Here is a 21,615-nt window from a genome sequence, read left to right as displayed (position 1 = left end):
TACAGAGTAGTGAGTGCAGAGTAGTGAGTGCAGAGTAGTGAGTATTGAGTGCAGAGTAGTGAGTATTTAGTGCAAAGTAGTGAGTAGTGAGTGCAGAGTAGTGAGTGCAGAGTAGTGAGTAGTGAGTGCAGAGTAGTGAGTAGTGAGTGCAGAGTGGTGAGTGCAGAGTAGTGAGTGCAGAGTGGTGAGTGCAGAGTAGTGAGTGCAGAGTAGTGAGTGCAGAGTAGTGAATGCAGAGTAGTGAGTGCAGAGTAGTGATTGCAGAGTAGTGAGTGCAGAGTAGTGAGTAGTGAGTGCAGAGTAGTGAGTGCCGAGTAGTGAGTGCTGAGTAGTGAGGGCCGAGTATTGAGGGTGGAGTAGTGTGGCCAGAGTAGTGAGTAGTGAGGGCAGAGTAGTGAGTAGTGAGTAGTGAGTAGTGAGTAGTGAGTAGTGAGTAGTGAGTGCAGAGTAGTGAGTAGTGAGTGCAGAGTAGTGAGTAGTGACTAGTGAGTGCAGAGTAGTGAGTGCAGAGTAGTGAGTGCAGAGTAGTGAGTGCAGAGTAGTGAGTAGTGAGTGCAGAGTAGTGAGTGCAGAGTAGTGAGTAGTGAGTCCAGAGTAGTGAGTGCAGAGTAGTGAGTAGTGAGTGCAGAGTAGTGAGTAGTGAGTGCAGAGTAGTGAGTAGTGACTAGTGAGTGCAGAGTAGTGAGTGCAGAGTAGTGAGTGCAGAGTACTGAGTGCAGAGTAGTGAGTAGTGAGTGCAGAGTAGTGAGCGCCGAGTAGTGAGTGTCGAGTAGTGAGTGCCGAGTAGTGAGTGCAGAGTAGTGAGTGCAGAGTAGTGAGTAGTGAGTGCAGTGGTGAGTGCAGAGTGGTGAGTTCAGAGTGGTGAGTGCATAGTGGTGAGTGCAGAGTGGTGAGTGCAGAGTAGTGAGTAGTGAGTGCAGAGTAGTGAGTAGTGAGTGCAGAGTAGTGAGTGCAGAGTAGTGAGTAGTGAGTGCAGAGTAGTGAGTAGTGAGTGCAGAGTAGTGAGTAGTGAGTGCAGAGTAGTGAGTAGTGAGTAGTGAGTGCAGAGTAGTGAGTAGTGAGTAGTGAGTGCAGAGTAGTGAGTGCAGAGTAGTGAGTAGTGAGTGCAGAGTAGTGAGTGCCGAGTAGTGAGTGCCGAGTAGTGAGTGCTGAGTAGTGAGAGCCGAGTAGTGAGTGCAGAGTAGTGAGTGCAGAGTAGTGAGTGCAGAGTAGTGAGTAGTGAGTGCAGAGTAGTGAGTAGTGAGTGCAGAGTAGTGAGTGCAGAGTAGTGAGTGCAGAGTAGTGAGTAGTGAGTAGTGAGTGCAGAGTAGTGAGTGCAGAGTAGTGAGTGCAGAGTAGTGAGTAGTGAGTGCAGAGTAGTGAGTGCAGAGTAGTGAGTAGTGAGGGCAGAGTAGTGAGTAGTGAGGGCAGAGTAGTGAGTAGTGAGTAGTGAGTGCAAAGTAGTGAGTGCAGAGTAGTGAGTGCAGAGTAGTCGGTGCAGAGTAGTGAGTAGTGAGTTCCGAGTAGTGAGTTCCGAGTAGTGAGTGCCGAGTAGTGAGTGCCGAGTAGTGAGTAGTGAGTGCAGAGTAGTGAGTGCAGAGTAGTGAGTGCAGAGTAGTGAGTACAGAGTAGTGAGTGCAGAGTAGTGAGTGCAGAGTAGTGAGTATTGAGTGCAGAGTAGTGAGTATTGAGTGCAAAGTAGTGAGTAGTGAGTGCAGAGTAGTGAGTGCAGAGTAGTGAGTAGTGAGTACAGAGTAGTGAGTAGTGAGTGCAGAGTGGTGAGTGCAGAGTAGTGAGTGCAGAGTGGTGAGTGCAGAGTAGTGAGTGCAGAGTAGTGAGTGCAGAGTAGTGAATGCAGAGTAGTGAGTGCAGAGTAGTGATTTCAGAGTAGTGAGTGCAGAGTAGTGAGTGCAGAGTAGTGAGTGCCGAGTAGTGAGTGCTGAGTAGTGAGGGCCGAGTAGTGAGGGTGGAGTAGTGAGGGCAGAGTAGTGAGTAGTGAGGGCAGAGTAGTGAGTAGTGAGTAGTGAGTAGTGAGTGCAGAGTAATGAGTGCAGAGTAGTGAGTGCAGAGTAGTGAATGCAGAGTAGTGAGTGCAGAGTAGTGAGTGCAGAGCAGTGAGTAGTGAGTGCCGAGTAGTGAGTGCCGAGTAGTGAGTGCCGAGTAGTGAGTGGTGAGTAGTGAGTGCAGAGTAGTGAGTGCAGAGTAGTGAGTGCAGAGTAGTGAGTGTAGAGTAGTGAGTGCAGAGTAGTGAGTAGTGAGTGCAGAGTAGTGAGTAGTGAGTGCAGAGTAGGGAGTGCAGAGTAGTGAGTGCAGAGTAGTGAGTGCAGAGTAGTGAGTAGTGAGTGCAGAGTAGTGAGTAGTGAGTGCAGGGTAGTGAGTAGTGAGTGCAGAGTAGTGAGTATTGAGTGTAGAGTGGTGAGTGCAGAGTAGTGAGTGCAGAGTAGTGAGTGCAGAGTAGTGAATGCAGAGTAGTGAGTGCAGAGTAGTGATTGCAGAGTAGTGAGTGCAGAGTAGTGAGTAGTGAGTGCAGAGTAGTGAGTGCCGAGTAGTGAGTGCTGAGTAGTGAGGGCTGAGTAGTGAGGGTGGAGTAGTGAGGGCAGAGTAGTGAGTAGTGAGGGCAGAGTAGTGAGTAGTGAGTAGTGAGTAGTGAGTAGTGAGTGCAGAGTAGTGAGTGCAGAGTAGTGAGTGCAGAGTAGTGAATGCAGAGTAGTGAGTGCAGAGTAGTGAGTAGTGAGTGCAGAGTAGTGAGTAGTGAGTGCCGAGTAGTGAGTGCCGAGTAGTGAGTGGTGAGTAGTGAGTGGTGAGTAGTGAGTGCAGAGTAGTGAGTGCAGAGTAGTGAGTGCAGAGTAGTGAGTGTAGAGTAGTGAGTGCAGAGTAGTGAGTAGTGAGTGCAGAGTAGTGAGTAGTGAGTAGTGAGTAGTGAGTGCAGAGTAGTGAGTAGTGAGTGCAGAGTAGTGAGTGCAGAGTGGTGAGTGCAGAGTAGTGAGTGCAGAGTAGTGAGTACAGTGTAGTGAGTGCAGAGTAGTGAGTAGTGAGTGCAGAGTATTGAGTAGTGAGTGCCGAGTAGTGAGTGCCGAGTAGTGAATGCCGAGTACAGAGTGGTGAGTGCAGAGTGGTGAGTGCAGAGTGGTGAGTGCAGAGTGCAGAGTAGTGAGTGCAGAGTAGTGAGTGCAGAGTGCAGAGTAGTGAGTGCAGATTGCAGAGTAGTGAGTGCAGAGTAGTGAGTGCAGAGTGCAGAGTAGTGAGTGCAGAGTGCAGAGTAGTGAGTGCAGAGTAGTGAGTGCAGAGTAGTGAGTGCAGAGTGCAGAGTAGTGAGTGCAGAGTAGTCAGTGCAGAGTAGTGAGTGCAGAGTGCAGAGTAGTGAGTGCAGAGTAGTGAGTGCAGAGTAGTGGGTGCAGAGTAGTGAGTGCAAAGTAGTGAGTAGTGAGTGCAGAGTAGTGAGTGCAGAGTAGTGAGTAGTGAGTGCAGAGTAGTGAGTAGTGAGTGCAGAGTAGTGAGTAGTGAGTGCAGAGTGGTGAGTGCAGAGTGGTGAGTGCAGAGTAGTGAGTGCAGAGTAGTGAGTGCAGCCGAGTAGTGAGGGCCGAGTAGTGAGGGTGGAGTAGTGAGGGCAGAGTAGTGAGTAGTGAGGGCAGAGTAGGGAGTAGTGAGTAGTGAGTAGTGAGTGCAGAGTAGTGAGTGCAGAGTAGTGAGTGCAGAGTAGTGAATGCAGAGTAGTGAGTGCAGAGTAGTGAGTAGTGATTGCAGAGTAGTGAGTAGTAAGTGCCGAGTAGTGAGTGCCGAGTAGTGAGTGTCAAGTAGTGAGTGGTAAGTAGTGAGTGGTGAGTAGTGAGTGCAGAGTAGTGAGTGCAGAGTAGTGAGTGCAGAGTAGTGAGTGCAGAGTAGTGAGTAGTGAGTGCAGAGTAGTGAGTAGTGAGTGCAGAGTAGTGAGTAGTGAGTGCAGAGTAGTGAGTAGTGAGTGTAGAGTAGTGAGTAGTGAGTGCAGAGTAGTGAGTAGTGAGTGCAAAGTAGTGAGTAGTGAGTGCAGAGTAGTGAGTAGTGAGTGCATAGTAGTGAGTAGTGAGTGCAGAGTAGTGAGTAGTGAGTGCAGAGTAGTGAGTGCCAAATAGTGAGTGCAGAGTGGTGAGTGCAGAGTAGTGAGTGCAGAGTAGTGAGTGCAGAGTAGTGAGTGCAGAGTAGTGAGTAGTGAGTGCAGAGTAGTGAGTAGTGATTGCCGAGTAGTGAGTGCCGAGTAGTGAGGGCCAAGTAGTGAGGGCCGAGTAGTGAGGGCCGAGTAGTGAGGGCCGAGTACAGAGTGGTGAGCGCAGAGTGGTGAGTGCAGAGTGGTGAGTGCAGAGTGGTGAGTGCAAAGTAGTGAGTGCAGAGTGCAGAGTAGCGAGTAGTGAGTGCAGAGTAGTGAGTAGTGAGTGCAGAGTAGTGAGTGCAGAGTAGTGAGTAGTGAGTGCAGAGTAGTGAGTAGTGAGTGCAAAGTAGTGAGTGCAGAGTAGTGAGTGCAGAGTAGTGAGTGCAGAGTAGTGAGTAGTGAGGGCAGAGTAGGGAGTAGTGAGTAGTGAGTAGTGAGTGCAGAGTAGTGAGTGCAGAGTAGTGAGTGCAGAGTAGTGAATGCAGAGTAGTGAGTAGTGATTGCAGAGTAGTGAGTAGTGAGTGCCGAGTAGTGAGTGCCGAGTGGTGAGTGTCGAGTAGTGAGTGCTGAGTAGTGAGTGGTGAGTAGTGAGTGCAGAGTAGTGAGTGCAGAGTAGTGAGTGCAGAGTAGTGAGTGCAGAGTAGTGAGTAGTGAGTGCAGAGTAGTGAGTAGTGAGTGCAGAGTAGTGAGTGCAAAATAGTGAGTGCAGAGTGGTGAGTGCAGAGTAGTGAGTGCAGAGTAGTGAGTGCAGAGTAGTGAGTGCAGAGTAGTGAGTAGTGAGTGCAGAGTAGTGAGTAGTGAGTGCCGAGTAGTGAGTGCCGAGTAGTGAGGGCCAAGTAGTGAGGGCCGAGTAGTGAGGGCCGAGTAGTGAGGGCCGAGTACAGAGTGGTGAGTGCAGAGTGGTGAGTGCAGAGTGGTGAGTGCAGAGTGGTGAGTGCAGAGTAGTGAGTGCAGAGTGCAGAGTAGCGAGTAGTGAGTGCAGAGTAGTGAGTAGTGAGTGCAGAGTAGTGAGTGCAGAGTAGTGAGTAGTGAGTGCAGAGTAGTGAGTAGTGAGTGCAAAGTAGTGAGTGCAGAGTAGTGAGTGCAGACTAGTGAGTAGTGAGGGCAGAGTAGGGAGTAGTGAGTAGTGAGTAGTGAGTGCAGAGTAGTGAGTGCAGAGTAGTGAGTGCAGAGTAGTGAATGCAGAGTAGTGAGTGCAGAGTAGTGAGTAGTGATTGCAGAGTGTTGAGTAGTGAGTGCCGAGTAGTGAGTGCCGAGTGGTGAGTGTCGAGTAGTGAGTGCTGAGTAGTGAGTGGTGAGTAGTGAGTGCAGAGTAGTGAGTGCAGAGTAGTGAGTGCAGAGTAGTGAGTGCAGAGTAGTGAGTGCAGAGTAGTGAGTAGTGAGTGCAGAGTAGTGAGTAGTGAGTGCAGAGTAGTGAGTAGTGAGTGCAGAGTAGTGAGTGCAGAGTAGTGAGTGCAGAGTAGTGAGTAGTGAGTGCAAAGTAGTGAGTAGTGAGTGCGGAGTAGTGAGTAGTGAGTGCAGAGTAGTGAGTAGTGAGTGCATAGTAGTAAGTAGTGAGTGCAGAGTAGTGAGTGCAGAGTAGTGAGTGCAAAATAGTGAGTGCAGAGTGGTGAGTGCAGAGTAGTGAGTGCAGAGTAGTGAGTGCAGAGTAGTGAGTGCAGAGTAGTGAGTGCAGAGTAGTGAGTGCAGAGTAGTGAGTGCAGAGTAGTGAGTAGTGAGTGCCGAGTAGTAAGTGCCGAGTAGTGAGGGCCAAGTAGTGAGGGCCGAGTAGTGAAGGCCGAGTAGTGAGGGCCGAGTACAGAGTGGTGAGTGCAGAGTGGTGAGTGCACAGTGGTGAGTGCAGAGTGGTGAGTGCAGAGTAGTGAGTGCAGAGTGCAGAGTGCAGAGTAGCGAGTGCAGAGTGCAGAGTAGTGAGTGCAGAGTGCAGAGTAGTGAGTGCAGAGTGCAGAGTAGTGAGTGCAGAGTAGTGAGTGCAGAGTGCAGAGTAGTGAGTGCAGAGTGCAGAGTAGTGAGTGCAGAGTAGTGAGTGCAGAGTAGTGAGTAGTGAGTGCAGTGGTGAGTGCAGAGTGGTGAGTGCAGAGTGGTGAGTGCAGAGTGGTGAGTGCAGAGCAGTGAGTAGTGAGTGCAGAGTAGTGAGTAGTGAGTGCAGAGTAGTGAGTAGTGAGTGCAGAGTAGTGAGTGCAGAGTAGTGAGTGCAGAGTAGTGAGTAGTGAGTGCAGTGGTGAGTGCAGAGTGGTGAGTGCAGAGTGGTGAGTGCAGAGTGGTGAGTGCAGAGCAGTGAGTAGTGAGTGCAGAGTAGTGAGTAGTGAGTGCAGAGTAGTGAGTAGTGAGTGCAGAGTAGTGAGTAGTGAGTGCAGAGTAGTGAGTGCAGAGTAGTGAGTAGTGAGTGCAGAGTAGTGAGTGCAGAGTAGTGAGTAGTGAGTGCAGAGTAGTGAGTAGTGAGTGCAGAGTAGTGAGTAGTGAGTGCAGAGTAGTGAGTGCAGAGTAGTGAGTAGTGAGTGCAGAGTAGTGAGTGCAGAGTAGTGAGTGCAGAGTAGTGAGTGCAGAGTAGTGAGTAGTGAGTGCATAGTAGTAAGTGCAGAGTAGTGAGTAGTGAGTGCAGAGTAGTGAGTGCAGAGTAGTGAGTGCAGAGTAGTGAGTAGTGAGTGCAGAGTAGTGAGTGCAGAGTATTGAGTAGTGAGTGCAGAGTAGTGAGTAGTGAGTGCAGAGTAGGGAGTAGTGAGTGCAGAGTAGTGAGTAGTGAGGGCAGAGTAGTGAGTAGTGAGTAGTGAGTGCAAAGTAGTGAGTGCAGAGTAGTGAGTAGTGAGTGCAGAGTAGTGAGTAGTGAGTGCAGAGTAGTGAGTAGTGAGTAGTGGGTGCAGAGTAGTGAGTAGTGAGTGCCGAGTAGTGAGTAGTGAGTGCAGAGTAGTGAGTGCAGAGTGGTGAGTGCAGAGTGGTGAGTGCAGAGTGGTGAGTAGTGAGTGGGGAGTGCAGAGAGGTGAGTGCAGAGTAGTGAGTGCAGAGTAGTGAGTAGTGAGTGCAGAGTAGTGAGTAGTGAGTGCAGAGTAGTGAGTGCAGAGTAGTGAGTAGTGAGTGCAGATTAGTGAGTAGTGAGTGCAGAGTAGTGAGTAGTGAGTGCAGAGTAGTGAGTAGTGAGTGCAGAGTAGTGAGTAGTGAGTGCAGAGTGGTGAGTGCAGAGTGGTGAGTGCAGAGTGGTGAGTAGTGAGTGGTGAGTGCAGAGTGGTGAGTGCAGAGTAGTGAGTGCAGAGTAGTGAGTGCAGAGTAGTGAGTAGTGAGTGCAGAGTAGTGAGTAGTGAGTGCAGAGTAGTGAGTAGTGAGTGCCGATTAGTGAGTAGTGAGTGCAGAGTAGTGAGTAGTGAGTAGTGAGTGTAGAGTAGTGAGTAGTGAGTGCAGAGTAGTGAGTAGTGAGAGCAGAGTGGTGAGTGCAGAGTGGTGAGTGCAGAGTGGTGAGTGCAGAGTAGTGAGTAGTGAGTGCAGAGTAGTGAGTAGTGGGTGCAGAGTAGTGAGTAGTGAGTGCAGAGCAGTGAGTGCTGAGTAGTGAGTAGTGAGGGCAGAGTAGTGAGTAGTGAGTAGTGAGTGCAGAGTAGTGAGTGCAGAGTAGTGAGTGCAGAGTAGTGAGTAGTGAGTGCAGAGTAGTGAGTGCAGTGTAGTGAGTAGTGAGTGCAGAGTAGTGAGTAGTGAGTGCAGAGTAGTGAGTAGTGAGTGCAAAGTAGTGAGTGCAGAGTAGTGAGTGCAGAGTAGTGAGTGCAGAGTAGTGAGTAGTGAGTGCAGAGTAGTGAGTAGTGAGTGCAGAGTAGTGAGTAGTGAGTGCAGAGTAGTGAGTGCAGAGTAGTGAGTAGTGAGGGCAGAGTAGTGAGTAGTGAGTGCAGAGTAGTGAGTAGTGAGTGCAGAGTAGTGAGTAGTGAGTGCAGAGTAGTGAGTAGTGAGTAGTGAGTGCAGAGTAGTGAGTGCAGAGTAGTGAGTGCAGAGTAGTGAGTAGTGAGTGCAGAGTAGTGAGTGCCGAGTAGTGAGTGCCGAGTAGTGAGTGCCAAGTAGTGAGTGCAGAGTAGTGAGTGCAGAGTAGTGAGTAGTGAGTGCAGTGGTGAGTGCAGAGTGGTGAGTGCAGAGTGGTGAGTGCATAGTGGTGAGTGCAGAGTGGTGAGTGCAGAGTAGTGAGTAGTGAGTGCAGAGTAGTGAGTAGTGAGTGCAGAGTAGTGAGTGCAGAGTAGTGAGTAGTGAGTGCAGAGTAGTAAGTGCAGAGTAGTGAGCAGTGAGGGCAGAGTAGTGAGTAGTGAGTGCAGAGTAGTGAGTAGTGAGTGCAGAGTAGTGAGTAGTGAGTAGTGAGTGCAGAGTAGTGAGTAGTGAGTAGTGAGTGCAGAGTAGTGAGTAGTGAGTGCAGAGTAGTGAGTGCAGAGTAGTGAGTAGTGAGTGCAGAGTAGTGAGTGCCGAGTAGTGAGTGCCGAGTAGTGAGTGCTGAGTAAAGAGAGCCGAGTAGTGAGTGCAGAGTAGTGAGTGCAGAGTAGTGAGTGCAGAGTAGTGAGTAGTGAGTGCAGTGGTGAGTGCAGAGTGGTGAGTGCAGAGTGGTGAGTGCAGAGTGGTGAGTGCAGAGCAGTGAGTAGTGAGTGCAGAGTAGTGAGTAGTGAGTGCAGAGTAGTGAGTAGTGAGTGCAGAGTAGTGAGTGCAGAGTAGTGAGTGCAGAGTAGTGAGTAGTGAGTGCATACTAGTAAGTGCAGAGTAGTGAGTAGTGAGTGCAGAGTAGTGAGTGCAGAGTAGTGAGTGCAGAGTAGTGATTAGTGAGTGCAGAGTAGTGAGTGCAGAGTAGTGAGTAGTGAGTGCAGAGTAGTGAGTAGTGAGTGCAGAGTAGTGAGTAGTGAGTGCAGAGTAGTGAGTAGTGAGGGCAGAGTAGTGAGTAGTGAGGGCAGAGTAGTGAGTAGTGAGTAGTGAGTAGTGAGTGCAAAGTAGTGAGTGCAGAGTAGTGAGTGCAGAGTAGTGGGTGCAGAGTAGTGAGTAGTGAGTGCAGAGTAGTGAGTAGTGAGTGCCGAGTAGTGAGTGCCGAGTAGTGAGTGCCGAGTAGTGAGAAGTGAGTGCAGAGTAGTGAGTGCAGAGTAGTGAGTGCAGAGTAGTGAGTACAGAGTAGTGAGTGCAGAGTAGTGAGTGCAGAGTAGTGAGTATTGAGTGCAGAGTAGTGAGTATTGAGTGCAAAGTAGTGAGTAGTGAGTGCAGAGTAGTGAGTAGTGAATGCAGAGTAGTGAGTAGTGAGTGCAGAATTGTGAGTGCAGAGTAGTGAGTGCAGAGTAGTGAGTGCAGAGTAGTGAATGCAGAGTAGTGAGTGCAGAGTAGTGATTGCAGAGTAGTGAGTGCAGAGTAGTGAGTAGTGAGTGCACAGTAGTGAGTGCCGAGTAGTGAGTGCTGAGTAGTGAGGGCCGAGTAGTGAGGGTGGAGTAGTGAGGGCAGAGTAGTGAGTAGTGAGGGCAGAGTAGTGAGTAGTGAGTAGTGAGTGCAGAGTAGTGAGTGCAGAGTAGTGAGTGCAGAGTAGTGAATGCAGAGTAGTGAGTGCAGAGTAGTGAGTGCAGAGTAGTGAGTAGTGAGTGGTGAGTAGTGAGTGGTGAGTAGTGAGTGGTGAGTAGTGAGTGGTGAGTAGTGAGTGGTGAGTAGTGAGTGCAGAGTAGTGAGTGCAGAGTAGTGAGTGCAGAGTAGTGAGTAGTGAGTGCAGAGTAGTGAGTAGTGAGTGCAGAGTAGGGAGTGCAGAGTAGTGAGTGCAGAGTAGTGAGTGCAGAGTAGTGAGTAGTGAGTGCAGAGTAGTGAGTGCAGAGTAGTGAGTAGTGAGTGCAGAGTAGTGAGTAGTGAGTGTAGAGTAGTGAGTGCAGAGTAGTGAGTAGTGAGTAGTGAGTAGTGAGTGCAGAGTAGTGAGTGCAGAGTAGTGAGTGCAGAGTAGTGAGTGCAGAGTAGTGAGTAGTGAGTGCAGAGTAGTGAGTGCCGAGTAGTGAGTGCCGAGTAGTGAATGCCGAGTAGTGAGTGCAGAGTAGTGAGTGCAGAGTAGTGAGTAGTGAGTGCAGTGGTGAGTGCAGAGTGGTGAGTGCAGAGTGGTGAGTGCATAGGGGTGAGTGCAGAGTGGTGAGTGCAGAGTAGTGAGTAGTGAGTGCAGAGTAGTGAGTAGTGAGTGCAGAGTAGTGAGTGCAGAGTAGTGAGTAGTGAGTGCAGAGTAGTAAGTGCAGAGTAGTGAGTAGTGAGGGCAGAGTAGTGAGTAGTAAGTGCAGAGTAGTGAGTAGTGAGTGCAGAGTAGTGAGTAGTGAGTGCAGAGTAGTGAGTAGTGAGTAGTGAGTGCAGAGTAGTGAGTAGTGAGTAGTGAGTGCAGAGTAGTGAGTGCAGAGTAGTGAGTAGTGAGTGCAGAGTAGTGAGTGCCGAGTAGTGAGTGCCGAGTAGTGAGTGCTGAGTAGTGAGAGTAGAGTAGTGAGTGCAGAGTAGTTAGTGCAGAGTAGTGAGTGCAGAGTAGTTAGTGCAGAGTAGTGAGTGCAGAGTAGTGAGTAGTGAGTGCAGTGGTGAGTGCAGAGTGGTGAGTGCAGAGTGGTGAGTGCAGAGTGGTGAGTGCAGAGCAGTGAGTAGTGAGTGCAGAGTAGTGAGTAGTGAGTGCAGAGTAGTGAGTAGTGAGTGCAGAGTAGTGAGTGCAGAGTAGTGAGTGCAGAGTAGTGAGTGCATAGTAGTAAGTGCAGAGTAGTGAGTAGTGAGTGCAGAGTAGTGAGTGCAGAGTAGTGAGTGCAGAGTAGTGAGTAGTGAGTGCAGAGTAGTGAGTGCAGAGTAGTGAGTAGTGAGTGCAGAGTAGTGAGTAGTGAGGGCAGAGTAGTGAGTAGTGAGGGCAGAGTAGTGAGTAGTGAGTAGTGAGTGCAAAGTAGTGAGTGCAGAGTAGTGAGTGCAGAGTAGTGGGTGCAGAGTAGTGAGTAGTGAGTGCAGAGTAGTGAGTAGTGAGTGCCGAGTAGTGAGTGCCGAGTAGTGAGTGCCGAGTAGTGAGTAGTGAGTGCAGAGTAGTGAGTGCAGAGTAGTGAGTGCAGAGTAGTGAGTACAGAGTAGTGAGTGCAGAGTAGTGAGTGCAGAGTAGTGAGTATTGAGTGCAGAGTAGTGAGTATTGAGTGCAAAGTAGTGAGTAGTGAGTGCAGAGTAGTGAGTAGTGAGTGCAGAGTAGTGAGTGCCGAGTAGTGAGTGCCGAGTAGTGAGTGCAGAGTAGTGAGTGCAGAGTAGTGAGTAGTGAGTGCATTGGTGAGTGCAGAGTGGTGAGTGCAGAGTGGTGAGTGCATAGTGGTGAGTGCAGAGTGGTGAGTGCAGAGTAGTGAGTAGTGAGTGCAGAGTAGTGAGTGCAGAGTAGTGAGTGCAGAGTAGTGAGTAGTGAGTGCAGAGTAGTAAGTGCAGAGTAGTGAGTAGTGAGGGCAGAGTAGTGAGTAGTGAGTGCAGAGTAGTGAGTAGTGAGTGTAGAGTAGTGAGTAGTGAGTGCAGAGTAGTGAGTAGTGAGTAGTGAGTGCAGAGTAGTGAGTAGTGAGTAGTGAGTACAGAGTAGTGAGTGCAGAGTAGTGAGTGCAGAGTAGTGAGTAGTGAGTGCAGAGTAGTGAGTGCCGAGTAGTGAGTGGTGAGTAGTGAGAGCCGAGTAGTGAGTGCAGAGTAGTGAGTGCAGAGTAGTGAGTGCAGAGTAGTGAGTAGTGAGTGCAGTGGTGAGTGCAGAGTGGTGAGTGCAGAGTGGTGAGTGCAGAGTGGTGAGTGCAGAGCAGTGAGTAGTGAGTGCAGAGTAATGAGTGCAGAGTAGTGAGTAGTGAGTGCAGAGTAGTGAGTGCAGAGTAGTGAGTGCAGAGTAGTGAGTGCAGAGTAGTGAGTAGTGAGTGCATAGTAGTAAGTGCAGAGTAGTGAGTAGTGAGTGCAGAGTAGTGAGTGCAGAGTAGTGAGTGCAGAGTAGTGAGTAGTGAGTGCAGAGTAGTGAGTGCAGAGTATTGAGTAGTGAGTGCAGAGTAGTGAGTAGTGAGTGCAGAGTAGGGAGTAGTGAGTGCAGAGTAGTGAGTAGTGAGGGCAGAGTAGTGAGTAGTGAGTAGTGAGTGCAAAGTAGTGAGTGCAGAGTAGTGAGTAGTGAGTGCAGAGTAGTGAGTAGTGAGTAGTGGGTGCAGAGTAGTGAGTAGTGAGTGCCGAGTAGTGAGTAGTGAGTGCAGAGTAGTGAGTGCAGAGTGGTGAGTGCAGAGTGGTGAGTGCAGAGTGGTGAGTAGTGAGTGGAGAGTGCAGAGAGGTGAGTGCAGAGTAGTGAGTGCAGAGTAGTGAGTAGTGAGTGCAGAGTAGTGAGTAGTGAGTGCAGAGTAGTGAGTGCAGAGTAGTGAGTAGTGAGTGCAGATTAGTGAGTAGTGAGTGCAGAGTAGTGAGTAGTGAGTGCAGAGTAGTGAGTAGTGAGTGCAGAGTAGTGAGTAGTGAGTGCAGAGTGGTGAGTGCAGAGTGGTGAGTGCAGAGTGGTGAGTAGTGAGTGGTGAGTGCAGAGTGGTGAGTGCAGAGTAGTGAGTGCAGAGTAGTGAGTGCAGAGTAGTGAGTAGTGAGTGCAGAGTAGTGAGTAGTGAGTGCAGAGTAGTGAGTAGTGAGTGCCGATTAGTGAGTAGTGAGTGCAGAGTAGTGAGTAGTGAGTGTAGAGTAGTGAGTAGTGAGTGCAGAGTAGTGAGTAGTGAGAGCAGAGTGGTGAGTGCAGAGTGGTGAGTGCAGAGTGGTGAGTGCAGAGTAGTGAGTAGTGAGTGCAGAGTAGTGAGTAGTGGGTGCAGAGTAGTGAGTAGTGAGTGCAGAGCAGTGAGTGCTGAGTAGTGAGTAGTGAGGGCAGAGTAGTGAGTAGTGAGTAGTGAGTGCAGAGTAGTGAGTGCAGAGTAGTGAGTGCAGAGTAGTGAGTAGTGAGTGCAGAGTAGTGAGTGCAGTGTAGTGAGTAGTGAGTGCAGAGTAGTGAGTAGTGAGTGCAGAGTAGTGAGTAGTGAGTGCAGAGTAGTGAGTAGTGAGTGCAGAGTAGTGAGTGCAGAGTAGTGAGTAGTGAGGGCAGAGTAGTGAGTAGTGAGTGCAGAGTAGTGAGTAGTGAGTGCAGAGTAGTGAGTAGTGAGTGCAGAGTAGTGAGTAGTGAGTAGTGAGTGCAGAGTAGTGAGTGCAGAGTAGTGAGTGCAGAGTAGTGAGTAGTGAGTGCAGAGTAGTGAGTGCCGAGTAGTGAGTGCCGAGTAGTGAGTGCCAAGTAGTGAGTGCAGAGTAGTGAGTGCAGAGTAGTGAGTAGTGAGTGCAGTGGTGAGTGCAGAGTGGTGAGTGCAGAGTGGTGAGTGCATAGTGGTGAGTGCAGAGTGGTGAGTGCAGAGTAGTGAGTAGTGAGTGCAGAGTAGTGAGTAGTGAGTGCAGAGTAGTGAGTGCAGAGTAGTGAGTAGTGAGTGCAGAGTAGTAAGTGCAGAGTAGTGAGCAGTGAGGGCAGAGTAGTGAGTAGTGAGTGCAGAGTAGTGAGTAGTGAGTGCAGAGTAGTGAGTAGTTAGTAGTGAGTGCAGAGTAGTGAGTAGTGAGTAGTGAGTGCAGAGTAGTGAGTAGTGAGTGCAGAGTAGTGAGTGCAGAGTAGTGAGTAGTGAGTGCAGAGTAGTGAGTGCTGAGTAGTGAGTGCCGAGTAGTGAGTGCTGAGTAAAGAGAGCCGAGTAGTGAGTGCAGAGTAGTGAGTGCAGAGTAGTGAGTGCAGAGTAGTGAGTAGTGAGTGCAGTGGTGAGTGCAGAGTGGTGAGTGCAGAGTGGTGAGTGCAGAGTGGTGAGTGCAGAGCAGTGAGTAGTGAGTGCAGAGTAGTGAGTAGTGAGTGCAGAGTAGTGAGTAGTGAGTGCAGAGTAGTGAGTGCAGAGTAGTGAGTGCAGAGTAGTGAGTAGTGAGTGCATACTAGTAAGTGCAGAGTAGTGAGTAGTGAGTGCAGAGTAGTGAGTGCAGAGTAGTGAGTGCAGAGTAGTGATTAGTGAGTGCAGAGTAGTGAGTGCAGAGTAGTGAGTAGTGAGTGCAGAGTAGTGAGTAGTGAGTGCAGAGTAGTGAGTAGTGAGTGCAGAGTAGTGAGTAGTGAGGGCAGAGTAGTGAGTAGTGAGGGCAGAGTAGTGAGTAGTGAGTAGTGAGTAGTGAGTGCAAAGTAGTGAGTGCAGAGTAGTGAGTGCAGAGTAGTGGGTGCAGAGTAGTGAGTAGTGAGTGCAGAGTAGTGAGTAGTGAGTGCCGAGTAGTGAGTGCCGAGTAGTGAGTGCCGAGTAGTGAGAAGTGAGTGCAGAGTAGTGAGTGCAGAGTAGTGAGTGCAGAGTAGTGAGTACAGAGTAGTGAGTGCAGAGTAGTGAGTGCAGAGTAGTGAGTATTGAGTGCAGAGTAGTGAGTATTGAGTGCAAAGTAGTGAGTAGTGAGTGCAGAGTAGTGAGTAGTGAATGCAGAGTAGTGAGTAGTGAGTGCAGAGTGGTGAGTGCAGAGTAGTGAGTGCAGAGTAGTGAGTGCAGAGTAGTGAATGCAGAGTAGTGAGTGCAGAGTAGTGATTGCAGAGTAGTGAGTGCAGAGTAGTGAGTAGTGAGTGCACAGTAGTGAGTGCCGAGTAGTGAGTGCTGAGTAGTGAGGGCCGAGTAGTGAGGGTGGAGTAGTGAGGGCAGAGTAGTGAGTAGTGAGGGCAGAGTAGTGAGTAGTGAGTAGTGAGTGCAGAGTAGTGAGTGCAGAGTAGTGAGTGCAGAGTAGTGAATGCAGAGTAGTGAGTGCAGAGTAGTGAGTGCAGAGTAGTGAGTAGTGAGTGGTGAGTAGTGAGTGGTGAGTAGTGAGTGGTGAGTAGTGAGTGGTGAGTAGTGAGTGGTGAGTAGTGAGTGCAGAGTAGTGAGTGCAGAGTAGTGAGTGCAGAGTAGTGAGTAGTGAGTGCAGAGTAGTGAGTAGTGAGTGCAGAGTAGGGAGTGCAGAGTAGTGAGTGCAGAGTAGTGAGTGCAGAGTAGTGAGTAGTGAGTGCAGAGTAGTGAGTGCAGAGTAGTGAGTAGTGAGTGCAGAGTAGTGAGTAGTGAGTGTAGAGTAGTGAGTGCAGAGTAGTGAGTAGTGAGTAGTGAGTAGTGAGTGCAGAGTAGTGAGTGCAGAGTAGTGAGTGCAGAGTAGTGAGTGCAGAGTAGTGAGTAGTGAGTGCAGAGTAGTGAGTGCCGAGTAGTGAGTGCCGAGTAGTGAATGCCGAGTAGTGAGTGCAGAGTAGTGAGTGCAGAGTAGTGAGTAGTGAGTGCAGTGGTGAGTGCAGAGTGGTGAGTGCAGAGTGGTGAGTGCATAGGGGTGAGTGCAGAGTGGTGAGTGCAGAGTAGTGAGTAGTGAGTGCAGAGTAGTGAGTAGTGAGTGCAGAGTAGTGAGTGCAGAGTAGTGAGTAGTGAGTGCAGAGTAGTAAGTGCAGAGTAGTGAGTAGTGAGGGCAGAGTAGTGAGTAGTGAGTGCAGAGTAGTGAGTAGTGAGTGCAGAGTAGTGAGTAGTGAGTGCAGAGTAGTGAGTAGTGAGTAGTGAGTGCAGAGTAGTGAGTAGTGAGTAGTGAGTGCAGAGTAGTGAGTGCAGAGTAGTGAGTAGTGAGTTCAGAGTAGTGAGTGCCGAGTAGTGAGTGCCGAGTAGTGAGTGCTGAGTAGTGAGAGTAGAGTAGTGAGTGCAGAGTAGTTAGTGCAGAGTAGTGAGTGCAGAGTAGTTAGTGCAGAGTAGTGAGTGCAGAGTAGTGAGTAGTGAGTGCAGTGGTGAGTGCAGAGTGGTGAGTGCAGAGTGGTGAGTGCAGAGTGGTGAGTGCAGAGCAGTGAGTAGTGAGTGCAGAGTAGTGAGTAGTGAGTGCAGAGTAGTGAGTAGTGAGTGCAGAGTAGTGAGTGCAGAGTAGTGAGTGCAGAGTAGTGAGTGCATAGTAGTAAGTGCAGAGTAGTGAGTAGTGAGTGCAGAGTAGTGAGTGCAGAGTAGTGAGTGCAGAGTAGTGAGTAGTGAGTGCAGAGTAGTGAGTGCAGAGTAGTGAGTAGTGAGTGCAGAGTAGTGAGTAGTGAGGGCAGAGTAGTGAGTAGTGAGGGCAGAGTAGTGAGTAGTGAGTAGTGAGTGCAAAGTAGTGAGTGCAGAGTAGTGAGTGCAGAGTAGTGGGTGCAGAGTAGTGAGTAGTGAGTGCAGAGTAGTGAGTAGTGAGTGCCGAGTAGTGAGTGCCGAGTAGTGAGTGCCGAGTAGTGAGTAGTGAGTGCAGAGTAGTGAGTGCAGAGTAGTGAGTGCAGAGTAGTGAGTACAGAGTAGTGAGTGCAGAGTAGTGAGTGCAGAGTAGTGAGTATTGAGTGCAGAGTAGTGAGTATTGAGTGCAAAGTAGTGAGTAGTGAGTGCAGAGTAGTGAGTTGTGAGTGCAGAGTAGTGAGTAGTGAGTGCAGAGTGGTGAGTGCAGAGTAGTGAGTGCAGAGTGGTGAGTGCAGAGTAGTGAGTGCAGAGTAGTGAGTGCAGAGTAGTGAATGCAGAGTAGTGAGTGCAGAGTAGTGATTGCAGAGTAGTGAGTGCAGAGTAGTGAGTAGTGAGTGCAGAGTAGTGAGTGCCGAGTAGTGAGTGCTGAGTAGTGAGGGCCGAGTAGTGAGGGTGGAGTAGTGAGGGCAGAGTAGTGAGTAGTGAGGGCAGAGTAGTGAGTAGTGAGTAGTGAGTAGTGAGTAGTGAGTGCAGAGTAGTGAGTGCAGAGTAGTGAGTAGTGAGTGCCGAGTAGTGAGTGGTGAGTAGTGAGTGGTGAGTAGTGAGTGGTGAGTAGTGAGTGCAGAGTAGTGAGTGCAGAGTAGTGAGTGCAGAGTAGTGAGTGCAGAGTAGTGAGTAGTGAGTGCAGAGTAGTGAGTGCAGAGTAGTGAGTAGTGAGTGCAGAGTAGTGAGTGCAGAGTAGGGAGTGCAGAGTAGTGAGTGCAGAGTAGTGAGTGCAGAGTAGTGAGTAGTGAGTGCAGAGTAGTTAGTGCAGAGTAGTGAGTAGTGAGTGCAGAGTAGTGAGTAGTGAGTGCAGAGTTGTGAGTAGTGAGTGCAGAGTAGTGAGTAGTGAGTGTGGAGTGGTGAGTGCAGAGTAGTGAGTGCAGAGTAGTGAGTGCAGAGTAGTGAATGCAGAGTAGTGAGTGCAGAGTAGTGATTGCAGAGTAGTGAGTGCAGAGTAGTGAGTAGTGAGTGCAGAGTAGTGAGTGCCGAGTAGTGAGTGCTGAGTAGTGAGGGCTGAATAGTGAGGGTGGAGTAGTGAGGGCAGAGTAGTGAGTAGTGAGGGCAGAGTAGTGAGTAGTGAGTAGTGAGTAGTGAGTAGTGAGTGCAGAGTAGTGAGTGCAGAGTAGTGAGTGCAGAGTAGTGAATGCAGAGTAGTGAGTGCAGAGTAGTGAGTGCAGAGTAGTGAGTAGTGAGTGCCGAGTAGTGAGTGCCGAGTAGTGAGTGCCGAGTAGTGAGTGCTGAGTAGTGAGTGGTGAGTAGTGAGTGCAGAGTAGTGAGTGCAGAGTAGTGAGTGCAGAGTAGTGAGTGCAGAGTAGTGAGTGCAGAGTAGTGAGTGTAGAGTAGTGAGTGCAGAGTAGTGAGTAGTGAGTGCAGAGTAGTGAGTAGTGAGTGCAGAGTAGTGAGTAGTGAGTGCAGAGTAGTGAGTAGTGAGTGCAGAGTAGTGAGTGCAGAGTGGTGAGTGCAGAGTAGTGAGTGCAGAGTAGTGAGTACAGTGTAGTGAGTGCAGAGTAGTGAGTATTGAGTGCAGAGTATTGAGTAGTGAGTGCCGAGTAGTGAGGGCCGAGTACAGAGTGGTGAGTGCAGAGTGGTGAGTGCAGAGTGCAGAGTAGTGAGTGCAGAGTGCAGAGTAGTGAGTGCAGAGTGCAGAGTAGTGAGTAGTGAGTGCAGAGTGGTGAGTGCAGAGTGGTGAGTGCAGAGTAGTGAGTGCAGAGTAGTGAGTGCAGCCGAGTAGTGAGGGCCGAGTAGTGAGGGTAGAGTAGTGAGGGCAGAGTAGTGAGTAGTGAGGGCAGAGTAGGGAGTAGTGAGTAGTGAGTAGTGAGTGCAGAGTAGTGAGTGCAGAGTAGTGAGTGCAGAGTAGTGAATGCAGAGTAGTGAGTTCAGAGTAGTGAGTAGTGATTGCAGTGTAGTGAGTGCCGAGTAGTGAGTGCCGAGTAGTGAGTGTCGAGTAGTGAGTGCTGGGTTGTGAGTGGTGAGTAGTGAGTGCAGAGTAGTGAGTGCAGAGTAGTGAGTGCAGAGTAGTGAGTAGTGAGTGCAGAGTAGTGAGTAGTGAGTGCAGAGTAGTGAGTAGTGAGTGCAGAGTAGTGAGTAGTGAGTGTAGAGTAGTGAGTAGTGAGTGCAGAGTAGTGAGTAGTGAGTGCAAAGCAGTGAGTAGTGAGGGCAGAGTAGGGAGTAGTGAGTAGTGAGTAGTGAGTGCAGAGTAGTGAGTGCAAAATAGTGAGTGCAGAGTGGTGAGTGCAGAGTAGTGAGTGCAGAGTAGTGAGTGCAGAGTAGTGAGTGCAGAGTAGTGAGTGCAGAGTAGTGAGTGCAGAGTAGTGAGTAGTGAGTGCCGAGTAGTGAGTGCCGAGTAGTGAGGGCCAAGTAGTGAGGGCTGAGTAGTGAGGGCCGAGTAGTGAGGGCCGAGTACAGAGTGGTGAGTGCAGAGTGGTGAGTGCAGAGTGGTGAGTGCAGAGTGGTGAGTGCAGAGTAGTGAGTGCAGAGTGCAGAGTAGCGAGTGCAGAGTGCAGAGTAGTGAGTGCAGAGTGCAGAGTAGTAAGTGCAGAGTGCATAATAGTGAGTGCAGAGTAGTGAGTGCAGAGTGCAGAGTAGTGAGTGCAGAGTAGTGAGTGCAGAGTAGTGAGTGCAGAGTGCAGAGTAGTGAGTGCAGAGTAGTGAGTGCAGAGTAGTGAGTGCAGAGTAGTGAGTGCAGAGTAGTGGGTGCAGAGTAGTGGGTGCAGAGTAGTGGGTGCAGAGTAGTGGGTGCAGAGTAGTGAGTGTGCAGAGTAGTGAGTGTGCAGAGTGAAGAGTGCGAGTGCAGAGTTGTGAGTGCACAGTGTGAGTGCGTGAGTGTGTAGGGTGAGCAGTGTGTGAGCGTGCAGGGTTAACAGTCTGTGAGCGTGTAGTGTGAGCAGTGTGTGGAGCGTATAGGGTGAGCAGTGTGTGAGCGTGTAGGGTGAGCAGTGTGTGAGCGTGCAGGGTGAGCATTGTATGAGTGTGCGGGGTGAACAGTTTGTGAGTGTGCTAAGTGAACAGTTTGTGAGTGTGCAGGGTGAACAATTCCAATCCAAACCACATAATTCCATTACACACCACATCGATACACTCCATAACACATGGCTAAAAGACATTGCCATTTACAATGCCATGAGCTCTAACTCAAATAAATCTGAGACCTATTGCATTTCCAATGCTTGTTTTTCACTTGTTTTTCTGCCCTTCTGCCCTCTGTTAGACTAGTTTTTTGTGCCCTTCGGCCCTCTGTTATTCCCTTGTTTTTGTGCCCTTCTGCCCTGTTAGACTCGTTTTTGTGCCCTTCTGCCCTCTGTTAGACTCGTTTTTGTGCCTTTCTGCCTCGTTAGACTTGTTTTTTGTGCCCTTCTGCCCTCTGTTAGACTCGTTTTTCCCTTGTTTTTCTGCCCTTCTGTCCTCTGTTAGACTGGTTTTTTGTGCCCTTCTGCCCTCTGTTAGACTCGTTTTTCCATTGGTTTTCTGCCCTTCTGCCCTTTGTTAGACTGCTTTTTGTGCCTTTCTGCCCTCTGCATCACCACATCATCACTCAGCACTACCCCAGCATCACTCAGCACCACCACATTATCACTCAGCACCACCACAGCACCACTCAGCGCCACCACACCATCACTCAGCGCCACCACAGCATCACTCAGTGCCACCACATTATCACTCAGCACCACCACAGCATCACTCAGCACCACCACAGCATCACTCAGCACCACCCCAGCATCACTCAGCATCACCACAGCACCAATCAGCACCACCACAGCACCACTCAGCGCCACCACAGCATCACTCAGCACCACCACAGCATCACTCAGCACCACCACAGCACCACTCAGCACCACCCCAGCATCACTCAGTATCATCCCAGTATCACTCAGCACCACCACAGCACCACTCAGAATCACCACAGCACCACTCAGCACCACCACAGCACCACTCAGCACCACCACAGCACCACTCAGCGCCATCCCAGCATCAATCTGCGCAACCATTCAACAAAAACTAGTTCAAATATGTTCTCTCAATGTTTCAAACTTTATTACAAATGTCACAAAAAGATGTTAATATTTCACTTCTGTTCTTGGATTTTCGTGACAATAAAATACACTGAACATACTCTTCACAAAAGTTATTTACAAAAGTTTAAGCTATTGCCATTATAAATTAAAATCACTTTTATTTAAGTATTAATTATTTAAAAAAATTAAAAGCCATTGTAATTTGTAATATCAATACAGCTAGGTCACGTAAATACAAAACATGTTGCATTACAAATGCTATAGGTGTCACATTTGCAAAAGTTATAACTATTGGCATTGTAAATGACAAAACTATTAATTTAGCTATTTTCAAAACCAACACATAAATAAAAAAAATTGTCATTTACAAGACCAATAGCTCAAACTTTCCTAATGCGAGACCTATTGCATTGCAAATGCTTGTTTTTATATCTGTCAGTTCTTCCTGTTGAGGTTTAATTTTCGTGACAGGTGCCTCATTGCCTACTTGTAACTATTCTATGACCCTGCTTCAAGGGTCAGAGCAGGGTCAGAGAATAGTTGCAAGTAGGCAACAAGGCGCCAGGAAGCACTTACAGGCTTACAGCAGCAGGTGCCCAAGTTGAAGTTAATTTCTTTGTAACCCTTTTATAAAAGGTTACAAAAAATGTGCTTCATCTTTTGCACCTGCTGCTGTAACCCTCTAAGTGCTTGGCTGAAAATTCGTCCCTGCTGATTTGCGGATTTTACAGCGATTTCGCGAGATTCGCGGATCGCGAAATCGCGGAAAATCCGCAAATTCCGCGAGCGGAACGAATTTTCAGCCCATGCTTTGAACAGATGTAAATAATGCCACCCAAGAATTTACTCACAGCAAGTCTCTAGTCATATCCATATGCACCTTTCCTGATCCTTACGCACACAGACATAAACCGCTGCTGTATTTTAACCCAACCATATTTTAGCATTCGTCTCTCTTCTGCTTATGGTTCAAAAAAACACCTCTACATAGCTCCATGTCATTAAGAGTTTGCTACAATCTCATATTGCCGTATTACACCTCTAATGATACCGCCGGGTCTTACTCCAGGATTTAACTGCAGCCGCGGTATGCCAAAATTCCTAGTAGCCGCGTTTACATATTACAAGGGTTACATCCTCTGAACGCCTTCGTGTCCACTAAGCGTGTAGATAACAATTTTACCTGCGCCGCAGTATGCATCAAACCCAGTCTCTCACCAACCTTACTGAACAAGGCCTCACGGAGCGTGTTGTCTCCTCCTTAACGTATCAGCACACGCCAGCTCAGTTTATGTTTCAGCTAACGCGGCCCCTCGCGTAATCACGAGAGATCTCTGCCGCCATTTTAGATTGGGAGACACCCAACGATCTCAAT

Source organism: Lissotriton helveticus, chromosome 4_1, assembly GCF_964261635.1.
Source record: "Lissotriton helveticus chromosome 4_1, aLisHel1.1, whole genome shotgun sequence".
Classification (NCBI taxonomy): Eukaryota; Metazoa; Chordata; class Amphibia; order Caudata; family Salamandridae; genus Lissotriton; species Lissotriton helveticus.
This window is presented reverse-complemented; position numbering follows the sequence as displayed.